Source organism: Cavia porcellus, unplaced genomic scaffold, assembly GCF_034190915.1.
Source record: "Cavia porcellus strain 051 isolate PalLab524CR breed Dunkin Hartley unplaced genomic scaffold, mCavPor4.1 scaffold_35, whole genome shotgun sequence".
Classification (NCBI taxonomy): domain Eukaryota; kingdom Metazoa; phylum Chordata; class Mammalia; order Rodentia; family Caviidae; genus Cavia; species Cavia porcellus.
The window spans coordinates 2856255-2869070 of record NW_026947518.1 but is presented as its reverse complement, the minus strand read 5'-3'; the positions used below and the strand labels follow the sequence as shown (position 1 = coordinate 2869070).

The window sequence follows — 12816 nt, the reverse complement described above, 5'->3', positions numbered from 1 at the left end:
CCACAGTAATACATGCACAATCATGGTAACAATGGCACAGTTTGGAACAGCTCAATTTTGAAAACAACCCAAATGCCCATTAACCAATGAATGATAAAGAAGATGTGGGTTTTTTTTAAAATAAATTGCATACTGTTCTTCCATTAAGAAAGATAAGTTGAGGCACTTCTAGCTAAACGGATGCACTTTGAGACGACATTCTTAAGTGAAATAAATGGGACACACATGTTCAAACATTACATGGTTTTCTTAGTGTGGAAACCAAAGTGTAAATAAAAACCAAAATGTGTAACAGATACTGGAAAAGGGGAAGAAGATGTTCAAAAGGCGAACAAGGGCTGTTGGGGGGAGAGAAGTGACAAGAAAACAATGGAAATAAAGTTTTGGCAAACAAGGGGACAGAGGGTTAAAAAGAGTTGGGTGGGACGGGAAAAAGGAAGCAAAATATATCATACCCAGGTACAAATTCCCTATGATGAATGTCTATATATATATATATATATATATATATATATATATATATATATTATAGCAATAAAATAAAAATTAAAAGTTAATAATATCAGAATTATGTAAGATCATGTAGGCACGTGAATACTGAATAAAAGAATAATTGTAAATTGAAAAATTAAGAGATAGAATTATGTATAATTTTCTAAGGTTTTAGTTTTACACAATCATTATCATCTATAAAATGTTTAGAAATACATGCAAAATGCTGTGGTTACATGGCTGACTGAAAGCCACTCAAGAAAAACACCTGCTCCTTTCATTGCCTATTTCAACAATCACATTTTAGGAAAAGTTATTTTTGAAGCTTTTCCTAATCTTTCTAATGTCATGTCATCATCCCACATCCCTCCAACTAATCAAGAACTGGAAGCAGACATTGTCTATTTACATGTATTCAATCAATGCGCAATTTAACTACCTGACCTTCCATAGCTCAGATTCCTCATCTTGCTGAGCACAGTCCTCAAGTTTAAAAACCTACCCTCATATAAATCTAATCTCCTCTCACCATACATGATCTTAATATATCCTTCCAGAAATCAATTCATTAATCTGTCATTTTAATTCCAGTACTGGTAGTTGTACCAAATTAACCATCTTAAGACCTTTTTTTTTTTTCACCTTGGTTTTTGGTCCTATAGAATGAAGCTCACTTGTTCATACAAAATTAACAATAACTACCACCTCTACGGAGAAATAATGTCTTTGTTTGGATTGTAACATTGAGAAATCTAACTAATATCATTTTTACCTCTAGTTTTATCATTGTTTTCTCATTAGTAAATTTCAAACATGTGAACTTTATATCTGATCACTAGTACCTATATAATGTTTAGTTTAGAATTTTCACTGTGCAAAATTAATCAGAAACACAGCAAAAAAGGATATGATTTTTGCATCTGAACAAAACTACATATTTTATCTTTATATTTTTATCAAACTAAGAAAATCTAAATCTGATGTCAATATTAGAAATAATTACACATGTTACTTAAGGTACTATTTAATATCCTTGCCTTCCTATTATATAGATATACATGTGGCTCAACATAAGCAGGTCATACCCCCAAAAGTTCTCTGGGCTCCCTTTTAAAAAAGGATGGAGGCTTCCATTGCAAGGTGTCAGGTATCCTCTTCCCAGACAAACAACTGGTCTGGCCAAACCCCAAAACCATGCCAATCTGGGGGTCACGCAGGGCGTGACCACCTTTGCAACCCCACCCGCGAGCGTGCCCCAGGTTTGCTCACGCACGAGCTGCCCCACACCTCCCCGGCGCCCTGCCTGGGGACCACTCACCTTGCTGGGCTCCGGTGTCCTCTAGCAGTAGGAGCAGGATAAGTAAGAGCAGGAGGAACAGAGGCAAGGAGGAGGAGGCCAAGGAGGAAGAGGAGGGCACGGAGGAGGGGTTGGGGCCCAGAGACAGGGAGCGGGGGAGGAGGAGCATGGCCCGGGCAGGGGCGGCAGCCGGACTCGGGGACACTGTGGGCAGTGCCTGGCTCTCAACCACCCGGCTAGCCATTGCATTTTAAAATTTCATTGTTGGTGGGAATAAAAACTAATAAAACTATTATGGAAATAAGTATAGAGATTTCTTCAAAGAATTGAAATTAGAGATTTCATATGACACAGTTATTTTCCTGCTATCCTTCCCAAACAGCTCAAATCGTCATACTACAACAATACACGATTACTAATGTTGAAAGCAACACAACTCATAGTAGCTAAATTGTTGAAGCAGTCTGTATATCCATCAATACACAACTGAATAAAGAAAATGCAGTATATATAACAGAATACTATTCAGCAGTAAAAAAACATGACATTTGAGACATTTGCAGGAAAATGATGCATTTGAAGACAGTTTAAATTGGAGATAAATGTAAATGTTTGTAGGAATACAATGTTGAGTGAAATAAAGCAGACACACAAGTTTAGATACCATATGGTGTCTGTCTCATTTACATGATGTAAAGTACAAAGAAAAAGATAAAGGGTGGAAAAATAGGCACAAAGGGATGGATCTCTCACCACAGGTCAGTGACTCAAAGGAATAAGGAAGGGCAAGTGGTAAGGAGGAGGAAAGTGGAAATAAGAATAGAGATGTGCCATTTACAGGAACCCAGTAACTCCAATTAACACAAACATTTTAAACTTTAAAAATAAATAACGTGTGCTTTTGGAATAGATGCACTGACAAAACACAATTACCAAAATCTTACTATATGTTCTGATATTTCTAATATTTCTTTCACCAACTATTTACTATGATTATAAACAAAATTTACTTTAGTTGCTCTTTTCTACTAGATTTTTAATGTAAGTACTACAAGTAGTCTTTAAGGCATGTTTGGCTGCTAAAAAGTAATGTATTGTACTGTTTTTGTGTTCTAGAAGCATTATAGTTCTAGGTATTATTCTGTTTAAAATCTTTTAATCTTTGAATAAAATGACTAGGTAATTCATAAAAGATAATTTACAGATTTGAAATATGCTCTAAGAAATATATTTTGATTTTATGCACTTTTTCTTTTTCTGTAAAGCAGGGTAACACTTCAGTTACACCTAACAGGAAGAAACATCCAAACCATAATTATTAGGATGAAAATCTTTCAGCACTATAATTTTTCAGATGAAGTAATATTGAGCAATATACTATTATAGGTGAACACACATTTCTTCTTTGACCAAAGGCATATATTTTGGTATTTATGAAATCTTAAATAGTACTGAATATTTAAAAATTATTGTAATCAATTATAACCCTTATCATCAATTATTGTAATCAATTATAACCCTTTTAACCCTGTAAAAAGCCATTTTTTTACATGAACACATTTTGTTTAATTTCCTAAAGCTAAAGTAAGTGAAGTGACTCGAGGAGTCCTTTTTAAGCAAGAGACAGCATTCTTTTACGGACAATTAATGTTCTTTTAAGAATTTCCATAGAATCTATTATACTGTCACTAGTTGAGTTTACCTATAACTTCTTTTATTGTACACTTATGTACAGACATATATATTTAATTTTGGCTCTCAAACCTGAATCTATAATTTCATATCATCCCAAAAAGATTACCAAAATTTGAAGTTCATGACAATTTACATTTTGCCTGGTTGGCAGAATTATGTTCTAATAGATGAAATAATTTACTGTTGATATTAATGTAAAAATTCAAACTATCTGTTAACCTAATACAGGGCACATTCTTCTCAAGCTAAACATTTATTGAACTGTGTTCTGTTGGCTATCTTTTTTGGTAGCAGAATAAGTGAAAAGTAACATATTTTGTTTTACACTAACTATACAAAATTTGACTTATAATAAGAAAATGTGACATGGATAGTTTATAAAATTAGTATTTCTTCCTATATGTATTTGGACTTCTGTAAAATTCATTCTAGATCATATTAAACTGTATTCTGAAAATTCATCTTATTATTATTCACAAATGGAGATATGTAAGAATGTAAAATAAAATAGGGTAAAAAATCATGTGTTATGCTTTCAATTATCTACTATTTGGGTATCTATCCATATAGACATATAATAGATTGGCTTTAATCTTAATACCTAAATATTTCTAAGTAACTGAGAATATAATTAAAGACGTAAAATAGATTCATGTTACCCCTGAAAGTAATTTTGAAAATAAAGACATCTTATGTTTAACTATAAAACATTCAATAGTAAGATTTCAAAATAATAAATTTTCTACTTTCTCTGCTTTTATATGAAATATTATACTCTCCAAAATACAACAATAAGTATTTTAAAAGTTCCATAGTTATACATACTTTTTCCTACTTATGTAGATCTGAAATTTTCTGACAGGAGGTTATGATCATTTTCTTTTACAAAGTCCAAAATTAACCTTTATAATGAGAATTCATACAAAATGAGCTGTTTCACATCCCTCTGGAAACCAATTCCAATGCATTTTGTCTAACTTGTTTTTAGATTCCATAAATGTATCTGGAAAATCCAATTTTTTGTTAGAGTGCACTTTTTAATAAGAGTTTCTCTACTAAATTCTGCAATATTGCTACTTATTTCTGTCAACTTATGGCTTGTGTTTAGATGCCACAAAAGCTGTTGTATGTGGTCATAGATGCAGCTTTTTGGAGATGGCTGGATCTAGGGTGTGTGGTATGGTTTATGGGGTCAAGGATGTGATGCAGCGATTGATTTATGATGTGATGCTAAGATGAAGGGTGTGCATATTACTCACCCACAAAGTTGGAGAGAGAGAAAAAGGTTGATGCTTGTAGCTGCCACTTTACTGCTGTCTACCTGCCACAAAATATTTCTCTTCTTTAATGCCCCTGTGCTGGAGCGAATTAACTATAAACTGAAACCTCCATAAACTGAGAGCTAAATAAGCCCTTCCTCTTTTAACTTTGAGTATCAGATATTTTGTGTCTGAAATGGGAAAAGTAACTAAGACAATTATGACATAATGTACACCCACACAGAGCCAAAGTTAAACAAGTTGGAATATCTGGAATTTATGTTTTTTTAAAGGCATAAACCATACCTTCTAGAACTGAAATTAATTTTAGCAGAAATATATGAGAGCAAGATTTTATTTAAAAGGAAAAATTTACAGTCTATTTGAATGCAACTATTTCTATAACTATATTTACAGGTGTTATTCATAACTATGTTTGTGTTTTAAAAAGCATGTCTAAAATCATATTTATTTTTTCACCCCCAAAATCTTAAGTTTACACAATTTGAAACTTTCCTAAGTAGAAAATTATTCACTTATCATGGATCAAAAGACATTTAAGGATAGCAAAAGGACAGTTTGTCATTATCATTTTTACCTTAATCTTAAATCCTTTTTAAATGAATTTCATTAGTGAGTATATATATATATATATATATATATATATATATATATAATTTAACAGATACTGTGTGATTATTTTCACTCATTGCAAGAATTCAGCCATAGAACATTTTGTTTAATGTGAAATTGTGGGGCTGGGGATATAGGTCAGTGGCACAGCACATGCTTGGCAAGCATGGGGTCATGAGTTTGACTCTTAGTAAAACAAAACAAACAAAAAAACCCCACGTGAACTGGATTATATCACTTTTTCAGAATAACTTTTTCATGTCTTTAACTTACAATAAAAGTTATTTATTTATTACCTTCTTGGTAATTGGCTGGTTGATTGAAGACTGACCCAGAGCACTGAGCAGCCATTCCACACAGACACTTCCCAGCCTTATAAAAACCTACCTTCAACATGGTATACACAAAGCCTTCAAAACTTCTCCTGGAGATCTTTAGTTCCACATTACTACCTGCCTCAAAAACCATGCCACTCACACATTTAATTTCATTGTATTTCTTTATGTCATTGTGTTCTCTTAGGATTTGTAAATATGTCTAATAAAGCCTTATCTTTCTACCTTTTCCCTGGCTAAACCCTACCATCCTTCAGGGCTTCAATTAAGAGTGATATCTTCTAGGAAACTTTCCTTAACATTAGTTGTTAATCAAAATACTTTCTCTATCATTGTATGAAACCTAGTATTCTTCCTATCAATGCAATTACGTATTAATATTTTTGGGGGATTTCTTGTTCACTACTTAGTATCTAATGGCAGAAATTTCATGATGGTGTATTTGTTGTTCTCACTATATACTGTGTCCCAGCTTATTCTGAATGTCCTTAGTGATTTTATTTATTTCAAAAAACAGGATTGTACAGGGGTCACTTAATAGTATACAGTATGTGTAGCATTACAACAGTTACATGTTACATATTTAATGACTTAGTTGATGTGTGGTGAGAAATAAAACCCTTTAAAAAAGTAAGAGTGAAGACGTGTCACAAAGCTTAAGGGTGAAGTTCAAAATGACAAAAGTTTTAGAAGATGAATCTGATTTTTTAAAGATACTCACTTATGTTCCACTCCTGTCTAAAGTTATCTGAATTTGAGATGGGTCCTTTCTTTTTCATATTTCTTGTGTTCTCTAGTTCAATGACATCTAAATTAAGATCATGTATATAAAATAAAGGAAAAGTAACCAAAGGCATAAAAATGGATGATTTTATAATATGAATGTCAAGTATATAAAAGGATATCTAAATCTATATATTAAAATATGCAGATCATACTCTAAAGTATTTTAAAATGAACAATTTTTAATAGTAAGCCTGTTCAAATGATTACATAGAGTTAACCATTACCTGCATATGGATTGTTTTAAATAACATACTATCATCAGTTTTATTTTTAAATGTATGTTAAATATGTGCATAACAGGAAAATTTGTAAATAATATGAAATAAGCAATAATTCGCTTGGCATTATGTTTGAATAAATGTTAACCTTTGTGTTGTTAATTTCTATATTTTTGTTTCAAAAAGCAAATTTTTACAAGCATCATTCATATCGATATCCCCTGCTTATGCCATGGATAAATACAAAGGTAGCTTATATCTTAAAATTGATGTTCACTGTTCATATTTTACAACATATATTGATAATTTTTATGATAAAGTCTTCTCAAGGATTTAAAATCACCCTTATTTTAAAAATTCATATTCTTTCATTAAAGCAAGATTAACCTGAAAAACATTAACATGGGGTTTTAGTATCTTTGAATAGAAAAATTAAGTTGAATAAATAGAAATAGCACTGATTTTGTGACCTATAATCACAAAATATGAGCTTTTCAATATACTAAACTTATATCTGATATTTTAATTTTTATGATAATTACATATATTCATTAGAATTAATATTATACCTGTAAAATTATAGCCAAATATTTCCAACCATATATGTTGAATATTAACAAGGCTAATTTTTAAATATAACAGCATTTTCTCCTAGCTGGCTTGATTTTTCTAATTAAAGTTATAATATCAGTATAGCATAAGCAAATACATCAAGGTATGTCTTAAGCACATATATTAAAGTCAAACAACTCATATGGCATTCAAAAGCATGTAGTTTCATAAATAAAATGAAAACAGGATACTATGTAAGACAGGAACAAGAATTTTTCAGTTAGCAATAATAACTATGTTCCTAAGTATGGGCCAGGAATTCTACATATACTGATGAACAAGATACACTTTACCAACCTTATACTCTTAGGAAGAAACACGCAATCAGTGTTACCAAACCTAAATAAAGCAATAAAATTATAGAGAATGATAAACTGGCAAGGTAAATTTAAACAGTTTTGGTAAAGCCTTTTCCAGGGAAGTGATATTTGAGCAAATAATTAACTGAAGTGGGAAGAAGCCACGCAAAACTTTCAAGAAGGAACGTCTATGACCAAAATGCAAGTTTTCAGGTAAACTGAAGGAAAGAAGGAAGGCCATTATATCTGGAGTAGAGTGCAGACCAGAGGGAGTCAGAGATGTTGGCATGACAAGGGAAGCCAGACCTTATCAGTTTGCCTCAGAGTTAAAGGAAGCTATTGGAAGACTTGAGCAAAACCCTGATACAATCTACTTTTAAAAGAATATTGTGGCTATTAGGGGAAGTAAAGAGCAAGAAAAATAAGACAGCTCAATTGTCGAGCTATTTCTACATTAAGAGTAAAGACGGCAGTTGTTATGCTGATGGCAAGCGGTCATATGAAAGATGTATTTCCATTGTAGGAAGGGATCAAGGCTGACTCAAAGATTTGTTAACAGAGTAACTAGGTGGATTATTTTGGCTTTTGCTGTTACTGTTGTTTAAAAAAATGTAACCATAATACAATACCCTGTCCAATCCCATGTCACTCCTATAAATAATTTATATGAATACACCAAGGCCATACCTAACCATTTTTGAACACTGCAAAATGTAGACAAAGATAGATTTTTTAGATCAATATAAGCAAAAAAAATGACAGACATTAGAGTTATTCAGAGAAGGACTGGACATTCTCATTAGTTAATGCACTATCTATTAATGGGACAGTACAGACACAAAAATGCTACTCTCAGCAACGTATGGAAAGATAGAGGTTTAGATTGCAACACTCCTGTACTGTATGATTGAGAAAATAAATGTGTAGACATACAGAGGACCTTGCTCAAGGTTAAATATAAATTAAGTAGCAAAGCCAGAATCCAGGCTTAAGTGCTAAGAAATCTGACATTTTAAGGTCAAAATGTTCTGTTGCTCACATATTACACTTGTTCCGTTACTCATTTCCTGAGTTTTAGGATGTCTTTTTGCTTTATTTATGTATAAATCAAACGTATACTGGCCAAGTTCAACATGAAATGCACAGTGAATGTTTGTTTGAAAGATGTAATACTTAGAATACTTTTCAGTTATTGCATTTTTAGTTTGAAAGTTTAGAAACTAATTTACACTGATAGTACAGTGTTGCCACATATCTTTTTATTTTTTTATTTTTTAAAGAACTATCTATATCTTTTTAAAAGAGCTAAATGCACATAAATTTATTGAAACCACAAATATGTACACTTATTTTTATTACTAACACATACAAATTGCACAAACACCACATATACGGATTTTGCCTTGCCATATACAAATAAGGAGACAGAAAAAAGGAATAAATATCAAACAAACTAATATTCAAAGATATTTGTGAAACAAAACTTATTTTGTATTTTTCTTTATGGCAAAATTTTCCCTCGACACTTAGTTTTGAAAACTCTTTCAAAGTTTATGAGTCTTTGAACTAATTTGAAATTAAATTAATATGAAATAGGGTTAATATTTTAATTATCTGGCATATCTAAATACTACCTTTCTACAGTAATATTAATTTAAAATTAAATTTTAATTTTAAACTATGAGTTAATGTTACATTAACTCTTTCTTGAAAAATCTCTTCTATTTTCCAATTTAAGAGTAGAATTAAAGCAAAATGGGGAGAAACCAGGAAGCCCCCACCTGTGAGTCCACATAAAGCTCATAGTCTGAGAAACTATTTAGAGGAAAACAATATGCAATATAGTAACTATTGTAGATTTCCTATCTCAATTCATTTTCTTTTTGTTACATTCCCTTTAAAATAAAAAATCCATACATAAAAAAGAATACAGTTCAAGCAGCTAAATTAACATGAAAAATACTATATTTGCATTTCAAGACCTATATTTCTTATATTCCTTGATATATACTGGTACACCTAAAGACTGTTTTCCAATAATTGAATCAACGTAAGCCAAAACAAATTGCAGCTCCTGTTCTCTTTCTTTCCCAACTGCTTCAATTACTTTACAAAGCTCTGAACACTCATGAACTTCTGGTACAGAGCGGATTAATTCCATCAAAGTCATCCCCTTAATACCAGATTAGAATCATCCTTTCATCTTGTAATGTCTCCAAATAAGCTTTGTTTTGCCATATTTGACTTTGACTTTTCTAAAAAAAAAAAAATGTAATAACTAAGGAGTAATAAAACCCAAAATGTGTAAATTGTGTTGTAAAAAAGAGAGGGGAAAAAGTGCTCTAAAGGATACAACTGCAAATGTGTTTAGGGATGTTAAATAGATGACCATATTAATGTTTTTGGTTGGATCATTGAACACAATTGTTTGTGGTCTCGCTGTTTGAATGTGCACTTTGTATGCTTTGATACTGTGACTTGAGCAACTATCTCTAAGATGATAATGTGTAATATATTAACTGGTGATTTCTTACTGTGTTGTTTTTTTTTTTTTGTAGTTCTGTATTACTTGTACTCTTACACAGCTTTGTTTTGTTTTTTTTTTCTTTTTCCTTTTAAATAAAATTTAAAAAAATATCATTTGCTTTCTTTGTCAACACTTCACAACAATGACAGCAAGAAAACTGTTTTCCTTATTGAAAAAAAAATATTAAGGAGAACCCAAATACTTGCTGCCCTTTCTACAACAATCCTCTCACCTAACCAACTCTTGTACTGTTATTCCACTGCAATTCAATGAACAGCTCAGTTAACAATGCCAACACATGAAATGCACCATGAAATATAAAATGAAAAGTTTTAAAATCAAAGAGAGAAAAGAAATACAGTTTTATCCTACTATACCAGATTAGAACTAAAGATAAGCTACCTGAGAACACAAAATATGAAGGAATACAATATAAAGTCCAAACTTTTATTTAAAACTGTGTAATCTTAGGCAAGTTACTGGTTTAATGAGAATCTATATGAAAATTTAAATTAAATAGATAAATAAGTAAATGTTGGATCTGTGGTTCAGTGCAAAAGCCTAAAATTCAGTTTACCAGTAACACAACCCTACACATGACAAAGAAGTATGCAAGTCAGTATTTAATTTTGTTATACTCTGTTATTAGTGAAAAACCATAGCAAATCTTTGGTGAAGTATCTTAAACATTATACAAAAATTTGTGACTGTTCAGTTTTACATCCACAATGCTGAGAGACAAAAATAGAAATTAAATACACATATAAAAGGACAAATTTACCTTTGGTGGGGAAAATATTTAAACTTATATAAACTCATAGAAGAAAAAAATTCAGAAAACATGAATTTATTTAAACACAGAGATTTCCAAGGTTGTTATTTAAAAGCATATTGTAAAATGTTAAATTACATAAAATACTTAAATTTGGGAAGGGAATATTGGATACTTTAAAACTGACAGTAAAACAAACATTAAACCTTCCACTGAATATTAAAGACAAAATTATCAAAATGAACATAAGATGCATACAAAAGGTGCAGAAATAAGGTATATATATGACAATAGCAGGAAAGAAATGCAAAAATTTCATTTGTCTCTACTTAATATAAATGAGTAATATAAATGTCTTTTAGAAACCAGAAGTGATTCTAGTAAGTTTCTGATCATCACAATGAACAGATAATTAGAATACAAGGAAATGGAAAACAAATGTTTTCCAGTAAACCATATAGTAAGTAACACTTGAACTGCCATTCTGTTGTTGTTGCTTGTTTATGAGACAAGGTCTTGCTATGCACTTCAGGCTGGACTTGAGTTCACTTTGTAGCCCAGGCTGGTCTCAAACTTGCAACAATCCTCCTGCCTCAGCCTTCTGAGTACTGGCATTATAAATTAAGCCACCAAGCCTGGGTTTGAACAGCACTTTGACTATAATCATTGCATAAGAAATACTAATAAGGAAGTAAGGTAAAATGCTGAATGGGCGAATCTTAAAATATTTGCATTCAAGGAAACTATAGCCTTGGATTCAATTAAAATTTTAGCAGAACACTGAATGTTAATGATATAACATAAATCAAAGGCATGCCTATTATTTATAATATTTTGTTCTTTCAATTTCAGCAGATCTTTCTTTGTGAACTTCCATAATGCTTAATCAAAAATGCAGGACAAGTAGTAGGAAGTCATTTTTAAATGTGAATTTAGGTGTCTATATGTACCCATTTAATATACAATCTCTTCTCATTTTCAGAATTTACTTACTTGGAAATTAGTATTTTGCAAATGTAGAACCAATTACCTTATCTTTATAGAATTTTAGGTTCTTTTTTCTGTGTTCTGGTTTCCCTTTTACTTCTAATGAACCGTATTCTTCATACTTTTACACACTCTACTCACATGTTTCTACACAGATGATATTAAAGAATCTTTACCTCTTCCTAGCTTTCCCAGGTTACCTACTAAGGAACTCTTGCCTGCCAGGTAGTCTCACTGACACCAATGAACAACAAGTAAATTAAGACAAAAATGTTATGTCTGGAAATTGTGGACTAAGGTACAAAGGCACAGAGATACTTTAAATACAGCATAGCACACACAAGGGCACACAGCATGCCAAGTGTCTGAACTGGATGAGCTGTGACATAGTGAGGTCCCTTGGCAATGTGCCCCCAATGCTCATTGCATAGAAAAGTGAAACGCAAAATTCTTGATGCTTTGTGAGTAGGTGTTGGAACAGGAAGAACAGGGTTCCAAGAGGACAGAAACTGAGAACCAAAGAAAACAGAAGCCAGAAATAACTGAAATTGACCAAAGACACTGCCCACTTTGCATAGAGTATTGATCTCAGGTCATCATGGAAATCTGAGACTATAAGAACTGCAGGAAAAAAAAAAGACAGGAGATAGATGGGGCTAAAAGTTATAACTCACTTTACTCTTGCCAGTATCCTTAATAATCTCTGATAAGTGCACCTAGATAATACAAGATGTTTTTTAAAAAATGAAAAGAAAGTTTTGAGTAATTCATTGAGGTTTTCATACTCAGTATGATCTGTATTCATTGGACTTATTATACTCAGATTAAATAAAATATAAAGTAGTTTTTAAGAAACAAGTGTTTTCATGATTTTGAGTTGTTTAGAAATGTACTTAAAAAGTTT

At 31.6% G+C, this 12816-nt stretch overlaps 1 long non-coding RNA gene across 1 annotated transcript in view; it reads right to left on the bottom strand.

Annotated features, from left to right (window-relative positions):
* Positions 1-4335: 4335 nt before the first annotated feature.
* The window catches only part of LOC134474702 (uncharacterized), a 74275-nt gene continuing 65794 nt past the window's right edge, over positions 4336-12816 (bottom strand). Inside the window, exon 2 of the long non-coding RNA XR_010045578.1 lies at positions 4336-12816. This exon is cut by the window's right edge and continues 43281 nt beyond it. This is a non-coding gene — a long non-coding RNA (uncharacterized LOC134474702).